The sequence below is a fragment of the Pelophylax lessonae genome, assembly GCF_965119305.1.
Source record: "Pelophylax lessonae genome assembly, chromosome: 13".
NCBI classification, from domain to species: Eukaryota; Metazoa; Chordata; class Amphibia; order Anura; family Ranidae; genus Pelophylax; species Pelophylax lessonae.
In genome coordinates, this window is record NC_138780.1 from 158,878,376 (window position 1) to 158,896,851 (window position 18,476).

Here is an 18,476-nt window from a genome sequence, read left to right on the forward strand (position 1 = left end):
ACAAACAGTGAGTCTGACTTTCTAAACAACTCCGTAGCTGCCAGGTACACCGATTGCCCGAACCACATTCAGCGAATACAAAGCAACTTCCTTAGCATGCTTAGGACACAGGGAAGGCCACACAATGTCTTCTTTCAGATGAAAATCGGAGAGGACTTTTGGAAGGAACAATGGACAGTCAAAGAAACACCTTATCCATGTGAACAAATAGATAAAGGGGAATGGCAAGACAGCACCGCCAGCTCAGACACCTTGCGCCCCGAAGTAATAGCCACCAAAAAGACAGCCTTCTGGGACAATGTAAGCAAGGAAATCTCCCAAATATTTTCAAAGTGAGGTTGCTGAAGAACAGACCCCCAACATATTAAGGTCCCACCACGGCAATGGAGACCGCATGGTGGGAGCCAAGCGTCTCACTCCCTGGAAAAAAGTACACCCCAAGGAGTGTGAGGCCAGACCATTGAAAAAAAAAAAAAAAGCGCCAAGGTCAAGACCTGGCCCTTGACTGCACTCAAGACCAAACGTTGCTCGACCCTTCACTGAAGTTGTGGAAATTTTAATATTTGTGTGGACATTTTTCAGGAAGAGTTTTATTTAAATTGCCAGGATGTCTCCCAGTGTCAGTATACCAGAATTCGCTATGCACAGCAAAGATGGCTTTAACTAGCATTGAGGAAAGACCTGTAGTTGTGGAAACCTATTAAATGCAGGCTGCATACCACTCGCCTGATCTCCTGAACGGCGGGCGCTCGTAGCGGCTAGCGAACGCTGGTTATGACTATGGCAGTGTGATGCCAAGTCCGCCGTACAAATGTATATCAGCCAGCTGGGGCCCCGGTATTCACTGGCGAAGATATGTTTGTGATGAGTAATTATTGTTTTGACTGGGCGTGGCTGACTTCCGGGATGTGAGGAGCTCTTTCTCCTAGCTCCGCTGCCGATCGATTCTCCTGCATCTAATCCTTTGCCATCCGGGCTCTAAATCGGTGGCTACTTACCTCCCTCGGCTCCCCGATCACTCCTGCAACCGATCGATATGGTGAAGTACGGCAGAGACAGGCCGGTGTCCCCGGCGGACCGCGATCCGGATCCCTTGGTGCAGGCCCAAGATAGCGCCCGGTCCTCTCATGCTGCCGGAGTCTCTGCTGCAGCTGCCCATGCATCCTGGTTGGGAGACAGTCTGGAATGGCCTGCGCTTTCGCCGAGTGCCCATACCGACACGGAACCTGCAGGACCACGATTATCTCAGGTACCTGAACCCACCCTGTCAAAGATCATGGACGCCATAAAAATGTGTCAGACCTCCCTTACATCCCATATAGATGCTCTCAGGGTGGACTTCTCCCTCCTTAAAGATGATGTCCACAAGCTCAGGCAAAGGGTCACCACAGAACAGCGTATAAGCTCAGTAGAGGACGATGTCTTCCCCCTCCCTGCAGCACTTAGAAGCATACAGGCAGAACAGAAGGCCCAGGCGGCTAAGTTAGGGGATATGGAGGACTGCCTGCGTCGCAATAATCTGCGATTCCTGGGCTTCCCGGAGGGAGCTGAAGGCAGACATCCTGAGGCCTTTGTGGAATCCTGGCTGAAACAGGTGCTGGGTCCTGACTCCTTCTCCCCACTATTCGCTATTAAGCGGGCTCATAGGGTCCCCTTTAAGGCCCCTGCACCAGGAGCTAGGCCTAGGGCCTTACTGGCTGCTTTGCAGAAGGCCAGGGAGTTACCGGATCTCCGCTTTGACAATGCTGTCATTACTATCTTTCCGGATTTCTCAGCGGGCACGCAAAAACAGAGAGCAGCATTTTTGCATGTCAAGAAACGTCTCAGGGAGCGGCAGCTACCTTACAGTATGTTGTATCCTGCTAAATTACGTGTGGTGTGTGGAGGCAAGACGCAATTCTTCCTGGATCCTGAGGAAGCTGATCAATGGCTGGACTCCTTGGGCAGGGGCTGAGGGCATTACTGGGTGGGGTATCCTTCCCCCCGCTATTTATCCAGATGCTGGGACTGTCTCAATGTTGGGGATACCGTTTGTGCCTTGGATTATTTCCCATTTTTTCTTCTTCACCTATGGGAGGTGTACTCCTGACTGCCCTTTCTGGATGGTAACTTCTATGTGGTGTGACTGTATGGTAGCAATCTAGGAACGTTGCTTATGACCGGTTCTCCACTTGTTCCACTGACTTGGTTTGGTTTGGGGTTCAGGCTCGGGCATGTTGGGGCTACGGGCAGGGTGGGGGGTTGGGGACTCTTGTTTTTGTTCGGGACTGGTTTTTACCCTTCACAGGTACTTCCTGCACTCCTTACCTCCTGTATACGGAGGCTTCCTACGGCGGTTGATGCACTGCCCCCTGCTGACCGGTTTCTGGGGGAACTCACCAGACTGGGACTGTCCTTTTCTCTCTTACCACGGCTATGGACAATTTGACTGTGCTCTCCTGGAACGTCAGGGGGCTTAACGATAAAGTGAAAAGGGCCCTGGTTTTTAATTATCTGCAGAAATATACTCCTCAGGTTATATTTCTACAAGAAAACGCATTTGACTGGGTCTAAGGTTCTTGCCCTTAAGCGGGCGTTTGTGGCACATGGTTTCCACTCCATGTTCTCCACTTACACCAGGGGGGTATCTATCCTAGTGACTCGTTCACTTAAGTGCTCGGTGAAACAGGTTGTTACCGATATCTACGGGCGATATGTTATTTTATTGCAAATTGAGAATGTGGTGGATACTTGATCTGTTTATATTCCGCCCCCATTTACTCTAGCCTTTTGGGACAAGGTAATGGCCCAATTGTTACAGGTGGCTGAAGGTCCTTTGCTGATTGCGGGTGATTTTAATGCGGTGATGTCCCCTGCAGTGGATAGGTATTCAGGGGATATGTCGGCTTCTTCCTCTCTTGCGGCTTCGGTCGACAAATACCAGTTGGTGGACTGCTGGAGGAACCCGACTGCTAGTGAATATTCCTGTTACTCGGCCTCCTATAAGACTCTCTCCAGGTTGGATCTGTGTTTGGTCTCCCCGGACTTGCTCCCGAGACTAATATCCGTCTCCTACTTGCCCAGGGCCGTCTCGGACCACTCTCCTTTGCTCATTAAAATTGGCCTCTCCTCCTCACTTGGTTACAAACTGTGGAGGTTGAGCCCCCAATGGCTCAACGAGAAAATCTTTTTCCTCATCACTGCGAAGGAGATGGCTCATTTCTGGCTGGTCAATCAGGAGACGGCCTCTGGTGCTATGTTGTGGGATGCCTTCAAGGCTACCATGCGGGGCTCGGTGGCCAGTGTGATTAAACAACTCAAGGAGGATAGGGCCTGGCGGGTGGAATCTCTCCAATCGGAGGCGACTAAGGCTGAATTGGAATATGTTAAAAACCCCTCAGAGAACTACTCCATGTGGCGGGACAGTGCTCTGCAGTTGGATCTTGTTTTAATAGAAAAGACTCAGAAAAAATTACTCTATCAAAAGCAGCGAGTGTTTGAATATGGCGATAAAAATAGTAAGATTCTGGCGTATCTCTCTCGCTCTGAACACCCGGTCACGGCTATTGCCGGTGTCTTTGATGCTCAGCATCGGAGGTGCACAGAGGGCACGGAGATAGTGGGAGCCTTTCTAGATTTTTTTTAAGTCCTTGTACTCCTCAAGAGCCACCTACTCTCAAGAGGACCTGGACTCCTACCTACGGGATATCCCGATGGAGACACTTGAGGTGGAAGATAGTATGTCGCTTGAGGGCCCTATTACTCCTGAGGAGATCGCGGCTGCGATTTCCTCTTTTGCGGCTAATAAGACACCGGGGTTGGACGGTTTTCCGATTGAGTGGTACAGAGCTTACTCGGAGACCCTAGTCGCCCGACTGTCTAAGGTTTATGCTGAAGCTTTTGAGACTGGGACGCTCCCACCCTCCCTCCGGGAGGCTTTGATAGTGTTGATACCAAAGCCCAACAAAGACCCGATGTACTGCGAATCTTATAGGCCTATCTCCCTGATTAATGCTGATGTCAAAATTATGGCAAAGGTTTTGTCCCGTAGGGTGAATAACGTTGTTTCTAAAATTATTCACTCTGACCAAACTGGATTCATTCTAGGACGCTCTACGGCGATAAACCTGCGTCGTCTATTTGTCAACCTGCAGGCTCCACCCTCTGGAGTGGACACCAGACTGATATTATCCTTAGATGCTCATAAAGCATTTGACTCGGTGGAGTGGCCCTATTTATTCGCAGTGCTGGGCAGGATGGGATGTGGTCCAAAATTTATCAGGTGGGTGCGATTACTCTATGACTCGCCAGTGGTGCGCCTGCGCGTCAACAACAGGGTTACCGAACAATTTTCAGTGTGCCGGAGTACTAGGCAGGGGTGCCCATTGTCCCCCCTGCTGTTTGCCCTGGCACCACTGGCCAACTTACTCAGACATGATGAGAGGATACACGGTTGCAGGGTGGGGGAGCTGGAAGGGAAAACATCTCTATATGCCGACGATATGCTGCTTTATTTGGATGATTCCCAGGAATCCTTGGATGCTGCCCTGGAGGTGATAGAATCCTTCGGGCGGTTCTCGGGATTTCAGGTTAACTGGGATAAGTCGGTGGCGTTTCCCCTTGACCCGAGTCGGGCCCCTGACCTGGTGCTTCCATGTAGCCTTCAGGTGGTGACTAAATTTCGATACCTGGGTGTGGTCATCCAGCAGCCGGTGGGCATGTACGTTGACAACAATATTACTCCACTGATGCAACGGTTAAAACAAACCTTGGTCACCTGGAGCAAATTGCCACTTAACTTGATGGGTAGAATCAATATATTTAAAAATGATCTACCTGCCCCGCTTCCTCTACCTATTTTGGCAGGCGCCGGTGTACCTTCCCAAGCGGCTGTTTGCAAGCATTGAATCCATACTGTTTTCTTTTATATGGGGTATGAAGCCGGCACGGATCTCATTCAGCACGCTAAAACTCCCAGCTCACGCCGGGAGTCTGGCAGCTCCGGATCTGCAGGCTTATTACTTGGCTGCTCAATTGACGCATGTCCATGCTTGGTTTTTCCCAGACCTGCCGAACGCGGCAGTTACCACGTCAGCACTGGTGATGGGCTCCTATGAAGCACTCCTTATCTCACTATATAGGAAAGGTCCTTATCCGACAGAGGGTGCCAATATCATTAGATTATCCTGCAAAGTTGTTCATATTTGTAATGCTAGAATGGGGGGTTCCTCCTTCAATAGGTCCCCTAATGCTCCTCTATGGTTTAATCCGGGACTGCAAGATTTACATAAGATGGATTCCTCTAGGAGGTGGGTGGAATTTGACTTAAAATATGCCCATCAATTGTTTGTGAACCAGGCCTTTAAGTCCTTTGCTGTTGAGGGCGGAGCTGGGGATTCCCTCGACGTGCTGGTTTCTGTATCAGCAACTTCGGCACGCGGTGGCGGCCCAATTTGGTCTTCGGGGGGGTCCACCTGGCTCCGACTCGGTTAGAAAAGGAATTGATGAATCCCGATCACACTAAACTCATCTCCCGACTCTATGGGTTGACCCTTGGCCAGGGTGAGAGGATGGGGTCCCTTCGGGCAAAATGGCAGGCTGAAATACCTCAATTGGAACTGGCGGACTGGGATGATTTGCTCAGTGTCCAGTTCCATGGATTGATAGCTGCGGGGGACAGGGTTATTCAACTGAATTTACATAGAATTTACTATACTCCCTGTCGTCTCTTTGCGATGGGGAGGCTTGCCTCCCCATTGTGTTTCCGCTGCCAGGAAGTTAGAGGGGACTTCTTTCACATGGTCTGGTTATGTCCGCTGATCCAGTCCTTCTGGAAGGGGGTATGTACCTTTATCGCAGGTAAATTGGCACTGCCGAATATTCTCGCACCGGACAGATGCCTACTTGGCAATCTGGGGGAGGAGGGTATTCGGCAGTCCCAAAGGACTCTGTTATGTATACTTTTTTTCTATGCCAAGAAACTGATTGCCCTGAGATGGAAACAGGACGCTCCACCTACGGTAGCAGCCTGGGTGGAACTGGTCAACAATGCTCTTCCTATGTATAAACTGACCTATTTGGCTAGGGGCTCCAACAAAAAAATTTGCCAAGGTATGGTCCTCATGGATGGACTCGGTTATAGGGTCCAGGGAGGTCTAAGCTCCTGAGGACACAACGATGTGTGTTTATTTACCAAACTTATCGCTCCTCTTTGATGACGTTTTTGCCTTTGCTACCTTTTTGGGTGCCCGGGCTGGGAGGGGGGTGGTGCTTCTTCCCTACGGTGGGTTGCATACTTACTTGCTGATGTGATAGGAACGTCATTCTGTGAAGGGTTTTGTAAGGTTTGTACTTTCTCCTCACGTTATCTGGGTTATCTGGAAGGATTATATGTTCTAAGTTGTTGGGGGGGGGGGGGGGGGGGGGAGAAAAAAAAAATTTTAAAACAAAATCCTACAATGTTTCTGGTTGGATCAGGAGAGGTGGGGTGGAGGCTGTCAACTAGGGTCGATATGTTTGCGCTACTGTGATTGATGTTATTTGCCTCATTGCCCTGTGCTACTGTCAGTATGATTCTTGGATATGCATTATTTCCTTCTTGATTGTACTCCTTGATTTATATTGGACTGTTGTCTGTGTTTTATGTTTTATTAATAAAAATACCTTTAAAAAAAAAAAATTATTGTTTTGACAAGTATCTGCCCTTTTGCTGGAATAATGGCTGGTAGCTTTCTCTATTATGCTTAATCCGCATGATTTAAATACTGATGCCATTTTATTTTGCAGATATAGTCTCATTTACTGAAACAGTAGCATAATCACTATCAAATATGGTTTTTATGAACTATATTATATAGGATTCACTCTAACAGGTTATGATGGGAGTGCATGCATCAGTACCTGCGTGGCCGCGTTCATGAGAATCCACGCTAGTTCCATTGCACAAGTGTTTGCTAGCCATTTTCCTATATGTGGGTCTCATTGTTAGCAATAGTGCATGGTTCCTTTTTCACAGAACAGCTGGAAACTCCTGCACACAAATCAGTTGGTTAATTTACATACACTCTCATTTCTATTGTACTTTTGAAAATATACATGTCTGATTGGTTGTGTTGACTACCCCTGTAAACCCCCTTTTGCCTGAGCATAAACAAGCATCCTGTGCTGGAGAGGGCTACTTCTATTAACATTGACAGGGACACAGCTTTTTGCCTGTTTTATCTTTGTTGCCAAGCGCGCTAGGATTTCTTTATACAAAAGAGCTGTACATTGTACTTTTCTGTACAAGGGATTAATGGCGCTTATTAATAACAAGTGTGCATTTCAGCGCAGCGAAGTTCTCCGCACACCAAGCTAACTTCTATGTGCCAGACCCCATTAATTTCCACCACAGGAGGAAAACCAAGATCTGAGTCACCGAAAAGGGGCGAGGGTTAATCCCGAGAGACTCACAACGCAACGTATACTGTTTGAAAGTTTGGGGGTCACAGAGACAATTTCATGTTTTCCATGAAAACTCACTTTTATTCATCAAATGAGTTGCAAAATGAATAGAAATTATAGTCAAGACATTGACGAGGTTAGAAATAATGATTTTTATTTGAAATAATTTTGTCCTTCAAACTTTGCTTTTATCAAATAATTCTCCATTTGCAGCAATTACAGCCTTACAGACCTTTGGCGTTCTAGCTGTCAATTTGTTGAGGTTATCTGAAGAAATTTCACCCCACGCTTCCCAAAGCACCTCCCACAAGTTGGATTGGCTTGATGGGCACTTCTTACGTACCATACGGTCAAGCTGCTCCCACAACAGCTCAATAGGGTTGAGATCTGGTGACTGCGCAGGCCACTTACAGACAGAATACCAGCTGACTGCTTCTTCCCTAAATAGTTCTTGCATAGTTTGGAGGTGTGCTTTGGGTCATTGTCCTGTTGTAGGAGGAAATTTGCTCCATTAAAGCGCTGTCCACAGGGTATGTATGGTATGGTGTTGCAAAATGTAGTGATAGCCTTCCTTATTCAAAGATCCCTTTTACCTTGTACAAATCTCCCACTTTACCAGCACCAAAGCAGACCATCACATTACCTCCACCATGCTTGACAGATTGCATCAGGCACTCCTCCAGCATCTGTTCACTTGTTCTGCATCTCACAAATGTTCTTCTGTGTGATCCAAACACCTCAAACTTAGATTCGTCTGTCCATAACACTTTTTTCCAATCTTCCTCTGTCCAATGACTGTTCTTTTGCCCATCTTAAACTTTTCCTTTTATTGGCCAGTCTCAGATATGGCTTTTTCTTTGCCACTCTGCCTAGAAGGGCAGCATCCCGGAGTGGCCTCTTCACTGTGGACGTTGAGACTGGCATTTTGTGGGTACCATTTAACCACTTCAGCTCCGGAAAGTTTTACCCCCTTAATGACCAAGCCATTTTTTCACGATTCAGCACTGTGTTGCTTTAACTGACAATTGCGTGGTCATGCGACGCCATACACAAATACAATGTCTTTCCCTCCCCACAAATAGAGCTCTCTTGGTGGTATTTGATAACCGCTGCAGTAGTTAGATTTTGCGCTATAAACAAAGAGCGACATTTTTTTTTGGGGGGGGGGGGGGGGAACACAATATTTTTTATTTTCTGCTATAAAACATTCCCAAAAAAAAAAAAAAAAAAACGAAAATTTTTTTTTTTTTTTTTTTTTATCAGTTTAGGCCAATTTGTATTCGGCTACATATTTTTGGTTAAAAAAAAAACCCAAAAAGCTTACATTGAGTTTGCGCAAAATGTATAGCGTTTACAAACTACGGGATAGATTTATGGACATATTTTTATTTTTTATTAATGGCGGCGATCAGCAATTTTTAATCTGGACTGCAACATTACGGCGGACAGATCAGACCCCTGACATTTTTTACATTTTTTGGGGACCAGTGACATTAATACAGTAATCAGTGATAAATAATATTCACGGTTACTGTATAAATGACACAGGCAGGGAAGGGGTTAACACTAGGGGTGCTCAAGGGGATAAATGTGTTCCCTATTGTGCTGTGTGAGGGGGATGGGTTGGACAGAGGCAGGGAGAGATCTTTGATTCAGCTTAGCTGAATCACAAAATCTTTCCCTGTCTCTGACAGAAGACCTGCCTACTTTGTTTACATAAGCAGGCGGCTGTCATTCTAGCTGAAGATCGCAAGAGGCTGGCGGCAATCGAGCCCGCTCCTCCCATGGTCTGGCTCCCGCTTTGTCTAATCACAGCGGGAGCGTGACTCGGCGGGCGGGAGCGCGACTCGGGCGGCGCCGATACCATGTGCACATAATCCCGTAGATCTACACGATTATGCGCAGCCAAGCCGCCCTGCTGCAGTAAATCTGTGTGGGGCAGTTGGCAAGCAGTTAATGAAGCGGTCAGATGAGGACCTGTGAGGCTTCTTTCTTAAACTAGTGACTAATGTACTTGTCCTCTTGCTTAGTTGTGCAGCGGGGCATCCCACTTTTTCTATTCTGGTTAGAGCCCATTTGTGCTGTTCTCTGAAGGTAGTAGCACACACCGCTGTAGGAAATCTTCAGTGTCTTGGCAATTTCTCACATGGAAAAGCCTTCATTTCTCAGAGTAGACTTAAGTTTCAGAAGAAAGTGATCTTTTTCTGGCCATTGTGACTATAAGTGAACTCACAAATGCTGAAGCTCTACTCAACTAGCTCAAAGGAAGGCCAATTTTATAGCTTCTCTAATCAGCACAACAGTTTTCAGCTGTACTAACATAATTGCACAAGGGTTTTGTAATCCTCAATTAGCCTTTTAACAGGATTAGCTAGCACTATGTACCATTAGAACACAGGAGTGCCTCTGTACACCTATGTAGATATTCCATTCAAAATCAGCCGTTTCCAGCCACATTACAATGTCTAGACTATTTCTAATTTAAGGTTATCTTCATTGAAAAAGGCGTTTTTTTTCCCCCCAAAAAATAAGGACATTAAAGAGGAAGTAAACCCTCCTCAGGAAGTTGTACCTATAGGTAAGCCTATATTAAGGCTTACCTATAGGTACTGTAAATATCTCCTAAACATGCACCGTTTAGGAGATATTTACCTTTAATGCAGCCAGTGACGTCACTGGCGCATGCGCTCTGAAGGAACGGCAGATCGTGCCGTTCCTTCAGAGCCCCGTGCCGTGACCGTCGGCTCCCGCGCGCGGGAGTGACGTCACCGCGGCTCCGGCCAATCAGATGGCCGGATGCCGCGATCCCGGAAGACGGGCGACTATACATGTCGCCCGTCATACAGGTAAGCGGACGGCACGGCGGGGGCTCGTTCTAAGGTAAGTATTTCATAATGAGCTACTATGCGATGCATACTAGCTCATTATGTGTTTCTCTTTCAGGATGTAAAGAAGAGAAAAAATTTTTTTCTCGGTTTACAACCTCTTTAAGTGACCCCAAACTTTTTAACAGTAGTGTAGGTCTTCAAGTACGATGGTAAATCTTCCTGAAGTAGATTTTCTAGCTTTTGAAAGCGTAGGAATCACCGAATCAGACAACCCTCTATCCTTCAGCACCTGGCTTTCAACAGCCAGGCCTTAAGACCGGATGGAAGATCGGTCCTTGATACAGCAGATCTTATCTGAGGAGTCTCCAAGGAACATCGGTGAGCAGCGATACCAGATCGGAGTAAAAAGAAGGGCGAGGCCAGTCTGTAGCCACTAGAATGAATGGAATCTCTTCTGCCTCGATCCTGCACCGGAGTCACGGCAGAAGTTTGAGAGCCACTAGGGCATCTGTGGTCTCCGCTAGAGGATCCCGAGACCGTGCCACAAGTCTCTGAACTTTCCAATTGAGGTGAGAGGCCAAACAGGTCCACCTCGTGAGTCCCTCACCGGAGACAAAACTGACTAAACGCATCCGGATGATGTGACCATTCTCCTTGGTCCAATGCCTGTCGACTGAGATAGTCCACCTGCCAATTTTCCACCTCTGGAATGTGTACAGCAGAGAGAGCTGGAACAAACCGTTCTGCCCACCTTAGAAGGCCGGCTACATCCCAAGCCTTAAGTTGTGTCCCCCTTTGTGAGTGACATAGGCCACGGCCTTGGCATTGTCTAACTGAATCAATAATGGACATCCCCGAAGACAACTTGTCTAATGATCCCGACAAAGCCTGGTCGCTCGGAGCTCCAGTACATTCATCGGTAGCCTGGACTCCTCCAGGGTCCAGACCCCTTAAACACAATCTGTGCCACGGATGCCTCCCCACTCAGATAGGCCGGCTTTCGTGGTGACAACCGTCCAGTACAGGGGAAGCAAGGATTTTCGGTAAAGTGCTGGAGAGCAAAGCCACCTGACCAGGGACCCCCTTGTCCTCTGGCTCAACATGATTAGATTGTTGAGAGACTGAGGATCCTTGTTCCACCTCACCAGAATCTAATTTTGCACAGAGACTGAGGATCCTTGTTCCACCTCACCAGAATCTAATTTTGCACAGAGACTGAGGATCCTTGTTCCACCTCACCAGAATCTAATTTTGCAGATATCTAGCATGGAACTGTGCTAACGGAACCGCCTCAAAAAGGTAGACACCATCAGGCCTAACACCTGGATACATGTCGGAAGAGATGACCATCTGCTGGACAGCAGAAGGCAAATCGCCTCCTGGAACTTCTGCAGTTTTGCCAGAGGGAGAAACACTCTGGCCGAGGCGGAGTCCAGAGTCAGTGCCGAATATTCCAGGCTCGTGGACAGGACCAGAGCAGACTCCTGAAGATTCAGAATCCAATCGACCTCCCTCAGCGTTTGCAGTGATCTCAAGGTTGGCAAACAGGGCAGTCGAAGACTCGCAAAAGCAGATCGTTCAGGTACCCCAGTATCGCGATCCCCTGCTAACACAGTAATGCTAGAACTGGGGCCAACACTTTTGTAAAGACCCGAGGAGCGGAGGCGAGACCAAAGGGTTACACCACAAATTGATAATGTTCTATGGCAAAGTGGAGGAAGCGCTGATGATGGGCGATACAAATGGGGATGTGAAAGAAAGCGTTCTCGATGTCGATGGATACGAGAAAGTTCCCCTGAATTAGGGATTCCCATTCGAAACGTATGCACTCGCACAAAGCAGTTCAGCGACTTGAGCTCCAGAATTTAACCCACCTTGCCCTCCTTCCTGGGAACCATAAACGGGTTTGAATAGAAGCCTTGAAAGCGCTCCGACATCGGAACCGGGAAATCACTCCTTGAGACAGCAAGTCTTACACTGTCCCATACAGATCCTGTAATTGATCTGGGGATAAGGGTTGGAACGAAAGCACCTTGCCGGCGGGTATCATCTTGTAGCTGGATCAAACGACTTCGGGGACCCACTTGTTCTTAATTAGAAAAGTCCACGGATCTAGAAAACAGCAAAGACGTCCTCTCCCCCCCCCCCCCCCACCTTCGATACGGGTGAGTGCACCCCTTCATGCGAAGGAGTTTTTGTCTGCAGGCCTGGCAGACCCATTCTTGGTTTTTCCGACCAAGACTTTTTGGAACCCCCATTGGAGGCCCTGAAGGGTTTTGATCCCTTGTCCTGAGAAATGAAAAGGCCGCTTGTGAGCAGAATGAGGGTCCCCGTCTGCGACACGATTCTTAACCTTGGAACCCTAAAAAAAGTACTCTATCCCCCTGTGAGGCCTTTGATGACGTCATCCAAGGACGCTCCAAACAGGCGATCTCCCACGAATGGAGGCCTGGACAAGGCCTTCTTAGAAGCCTGGTACGCGGACAAGCATTTCAGCCATGAAAGAGAAAGACTATAAAGCAAGGGAGCAGCATCCAAAGAGGCAAAATAGACGAACTATAGCCCTGGGACATATTGATCCGCCGGCTCCACAAACTCAGGGAGGGAGCTGTGTCTCCTCCAGGTCCCGGCGAAAATCTTTTGCCCATTCAGTCAGCTTGTTACACCAGGGTGATGGTAAACACTGGCCCAAGAGCCGACCCAACCACAGTGAACATATGACGGGTCAAATCAAAGCAATCAGATAAGGAGGGCCTCAGCGGTGGCTGAAGGAAAGGAAATGAGCCAGGGAACTGCCCGGGTGAAGGGAGGGGCTCCTCCCACCAAAAGAACGCTTCCAGATAATCACATCGGTCTTCACAGCAAAAACTCCAAAATGGCCGAAAACGGGTGTACCAAGATAGCCGCTGTCATAGAAGCAGACAGGGGCTACAACAAAATGGCGGGAACACGGTAATCGGGACCCACAGGGAAACAGACCATCTACACCATCCAGCAGCAGAAAAGTAAATTTACTTCAGTTGTCCCCGCTACATGGGCATTCGCATTTTAAAGTGTGACCCACTTGGTATTCATTTCCTCAATATCACATATCTTTCAAATTTTTATCAAAATTGTGTTCTGCATTGATTTAAAATTAAAAAAAAAAAAACTGTATGGCTTTGTATTCTATTGTACCATAAGAAGTCGCAAAAAGAAAACTAGTGGACACCTACACCTGGGCTTTTACATCAACATGTCGTGTAATTACACACATATGAGACAAAGAGAAACATGGCCTACCATAATTCAGGTACAAGTAAGAAGTACTGGGGGGGGGGGGGGAATACAGTTCCACTATCCCTATACAGGTGTCAGATACATTGAGCCAGCGGTCCCAGACCTTGTTATATTTCACAGAACATCCCCTATTAATGTAAATTCATTTTTTATAAGGCAAGGCATTGTTTACGTCAGCTTTCCAGTTGGGAAGTCTGGGGGGAGTTTGCCTCATTCATAGTTTAGCTATCGTTTTTTCGAGGAGAAAAAAGCGTTCGTGCAGAAAAATTTTTGTGTATTTGTCGATATCGGCATCTGGAAAGATTCCCAATAAACATAATTTGGGGTCCAAGGTCAAGGGAGACCCCATGTTGTCATGGAGAAAATCAACCACCTGTTTCTAGAAGCCCTGCACGTAGGGGCAGGACCACAGGAGGAGGTAGAACATGCCTGGTGTTAACAAGGCACATTAGGCAGGTAGGAGGTCGGTCTGAATTTAGCTAACCTTGCATGAGTGATACGTGCAATGCAAAATATACATTTGAGTCAGCCTATCAGGCAATTTAGCTGAGACCGCTTTACATGCGTCCAGTGCCTCACCCCAGTCATCATCCTCCAGGCTCCCCAGGTCCCCCTCCCATCGCGTTTTAACCTCATAGGCCAGTTTCGTTGATGAAGGGGTATGTAACATATTGTAAAACACAGATTTAATTTCTGGGGATCTTTGCTTTTGACCATCTCCATGAGAGGATTTAGAGAGGGGCAGGACATGGATTCTGGGAACTGAGCATGTATGGCTTGTCGGACCTGTAGGAACCGGAAAAGCATACGATCAGGGAGAGTAAATTCCACTTTCAGGGCATCAAACGTTTTCAACGAGCCCACAGATAGGTGCGAGAGGTAGTAAATTCCCCCACGGCACCATACCTCCAAATCAGGTACAGTCAAATTCTTGGAGCGCTCTGTTATGCCAAAGGGGAGTGTAGTAATTTTGTGCAGGTATGTCTAATTTGACAGAGGCCAGTCTCCAAATCTGCCTGTAGTGATGTGAGAGAACCACGTCCACCTGTCCCAGTGTCACCGTCCGGTCCTGCAGCTATAGCACAGATAGGGTCCACTGTCAGTTGAGCCCATTTGGGACATAAGAGTAGGGTGAAGCATTGTTTATCAGTCTTATCTATATGAAATAACTGGGATAATTGGGATGCTAAGTAATACAAGCTGAAGTCCAGCAAGGCCGTGCCGGCCAAGTCAGTGGGATTTTAAGGATGCGACATGCCAGTTTATGCCTATTCTTTCCCCAAACAAATGGTTTGAGAATTGTGTCAATAGTTTTAAAATATTTCAATGGTTAATACACCGGAGTGTGCCACAATATATATAGAATTTTTGGAAGTATCATTTTGATAAGGCTAATACGACCCAGCACGTCAAGCAGGAGACGGCCCATATTTGCCTTTTGGATTTGATCAGGGAAAAGAGGTTCTATGTTGAGGGGAACATTATAAGTGGGTGCCCTGGTTAGGTGCACTCCAAGGTATTTGATACTGCTGACTCTCTGGAGGGGCAACTGGGTCTGTAATTCAGTTTGGTGGGCAAGATCAAGTGGGAGAATCTGTGATTTCCCCCAGTTGATCCTAAGCAAAAATGTTCAATTGTAGGCAATGCCTCAGCCAGAGAAGAGCCCGAATATGCTAGATATAGCAGGGTATCGTCCGCATACATACTCAACCTTTCTTCCAAATCACCCACACGCAGGCCCAGTATCAACGGGTTGTCCCTGATGGATATTGCAAAAGGTTCTGTGGTCAGAGCATATAGTAGGGGGACAGGCAACAGAACTGTCTGGTGCCTCTAGTCAATTTAAAAAAGTGTCTGATAGCCATCCATTAGCTGTAACTCTGACAACAGGGGCCTGATACAACAAACTGATCCACCTGAGAAAGTTGGGGCCAAAGCCATATCGTGCCAGGCACTTCCATAAGTAACTCCCCTCTCCTGAGCCGAACGCCTTGGCACTAACAGAATTCTACAAACAATACCCCATTATGACAACGTGAAAAAAAATTTAGAAAATTGTTGCAAATTTATTAAAAATAAAAAAGTCACACGTACATAAGTATTCATAGCCTTTGCTCAATACTTTGTTTTAGAACCATTGGCACAGCTTACAACCTCGTCTTTTAGTATGATGCTACAAGCCAAGCTTAGCACACATTTTTGGGAAGTTTCCCAAATTCTTCTTTGCAGGGCCTCTCGAGCTCCATCGGGCAGAATGGGGTGCATCGGTCCACAGCCATTTTCAGATCTCTCCAGAGATGTTCAAATCAGGTTCAAGTCTGGGCACTGGCTGAGCCACACAAGGACATTCACCAAGTTGTCCCATAGCCACTCCTGTGTCATCTTGGCTGGGTTCTTAGGATCATTGGCCTACAGGAAGATGAAGCTTCGGCCCTGGCTGAGGTCCACAGCGCTCAGGAGCAGGTTTTCATCTAAGATGTGTCTGTACATTGCAGCATTCACCTTTCCCTCCATCTTGAACAGTCTCCCAGTTCCTGCCACTGAAAAACATCCCCACAGCATGATGCTGCCACCACCATTCTTTACTGTAGGAATGGCATTGGCCAGGTGATGAGCGTTTGCATGGCTTCCTCCAGAAAAGGCGCTTGCCATTCAGGCCAAAGACTTAAACATTTGTTTCATCAGACCAGAGAATTGTTTCTCATGGTCAGAGTCCGTCAGGTGCCTTTTGACAAACTCCAGACGGACTGTCATGTGCCTTTTACTGGGAAGTGGCTTCCGTCTGGCCACTATACTATACAGGCCTGATTGCTCAAATGCTGCAGAGATGGTTCATCTTCTGGAAGGTGCTCCTCTCTCCAGAGAGAAACGCTGGAGCTCTGTCAAGAGTGACCATAGAGTTCATGGTCACCTCCCTGACTAAAGCCCTTCTCCTCCCCCGATTGCTCATTTCGGCCCGGTGGCCCGCTCTAGGAAAAGTCCTGGAGGTTCCAAACTTCTTCCATTTAGGAATGAGAGGCCACCGTGCTCAATGGGACCTTTAATGCTGCAGACAATTTTTCCAGATCTATGCCTCCAGGTCTACAGAGAAATCCTTGGACATGAAGGCTTGGATTGTGCTCTGACAGGCACTATTAACTGTGGGAACTTGTATATACAGCTGTGTACCTTTACAAATCATGTTCACGCAACTGGATTTACCACAAGTGGACTCTACAATAAAGTTGTAGAAACATCCCCAGGATGATCAGTGGAAACAGGATGCGCGTAAGCTCAATTTGAGTGTCATGGCAAAGGCTGTGAATACTTATGTACATGGCATTTTTTTGTTTTTTTATTTTTAATAAGTTTTCAAAGATTTCAAACAAACTTTTCATGTTGTCATTATGGAGTACGGTTTGTAGAATTTTTAGGACAAAAATGTATTTAAAACCATTTTGTAATAAGGCGTTAACAAAATGTGGAATGAGTGAAGCGCTGTTAATACTTTACGGATGCATTGTTAATCTAAAAAGAAATTGATTAAAGCTGGATACACACTATATGATTTTTCTTGTAAGAAAAACCTTCCTAGAAAAGACCTTCGCTTCACTTATGGGCATGTGCCAGCAACTTTTTTTTTTTTTTTTTTTTAGTGTCCAGTTACCTAAAAGGTTACTGCATATAACCCCTAGTGAATGACTAGGAATTCCATGTCCATTGCTGTACAAAGAAAAAAGGAAAAATTACACCCAGCCCCTGATATGTACAAAATAATGAGTCACTGGAAAAGTAAATTTACCTCTTCTCTGCTTTTCAATATTGGCAAAGCTGGATATGCAAAGTCCTCATATGGTGCCGGAATCTCCCTGACTGCATTAGCTTTTCGACTGCAATCTGTAAAACGAGTCATTTTAAAATTAAAAATAAATAAATAAATAAATTGCTTGTAAATATTAAAATATTTACTATGGGGGGGGGGGGTGAGGTACTTAGCGCTGCCTAATATATTAAACACGCTAGACCAGATATGTCAGAGCAATAAGCAGAAAATACAATAAAACCCAAAAGGTCTTATATAAAATATACATGTAAAAAGTGTCATAAGGTGCAAGTGGAAGGTTAAACTGCTGCAATCTAAGACAGTGTGGGGCTGGAGCAGAGTAGAACGTGCACAGTAGGTGCAAAGTAGAGGACAATTTTAAAATGAATATGTTGTACGTGGCTATAAATAAATATAAATGGTGGATAAAAAGATATTAACTATATTAAAAAATATATATTAAAGTGCAATGCGATTCTGGTATGCTGAAATAATTTAGGTGACTGGTGCAGCAAATAAAACAATAGTGCAATATTTCCAGCAAGGTCACTAGAGAGAAAGGGACTAAAGTGCTCTGGTAAATGTAATTATAAAGTCCACAAAGTCATGCTGATGTGGAATCCCAGCAAATTAAGGTGACTCTTGATGTGATCCAAATCGGGTGTGCAGGTGAGGAAACCAAGTGCTCCCCTTGCAATATGGCCCGCACTCACCGGAACTCTGTACCCCTACAGGTGTAAAAGGAGTTGTACCATCAAGGGGTGATATCCTTTACGGTAAGTAACCCTGCGTTCCCTGGTATAGATCATCCAATTGAGTCAAGGTATAGGGTAGGCTCAGTATTGTTAAGCATATTTGGCTTCCAAAGGTGTCAGCACAGGTCAAATGGGGTAAAGGAAAATCCAGACCATGGAGAGAAAAAGCCTCACATAGTTAGGTATTGTAATAAAAGTGCTTTATTAAATATAATAGATTTTTTCTCATTTGGATTTTTTCAAATTTTTTCTCATTTGAGTCACAGACTTAGTCTAATTTACCTAGTAACCTGATTCCAGCACATAGGCCTTTTTTTCATTGGCCAACTAAGTCCCTTCTTTAGTGCACTCACTTTACAATTACATTGTAAATTTCTACCTAGCAACACT

The 18,476-nt window shown here is 46.3% G+C and overlaps 1 protein-coding gene across 1 annotated transcript in view; it reads right to left on the minus strand.

The window, feature by feature from the left end:
• Window positions 1-17,349, minus strand: part of TDRD9 (tudor domain containing 9) — a 789,496-nt gene extending 772,147 nt beyond the window's left edge. Inside the window, exon 1 of the mRNA XM_082275596.1 lies at window positions 17,311-17,349. The gene's annotated coding sequence lies outside the window, so the exon portion shown is untranslated. The remainder of the gene's footprint in view (window positions 1-17,310) is intronic.
• Window positions 17,350-18,476: the final 1,127 nt, after the last annotated feature.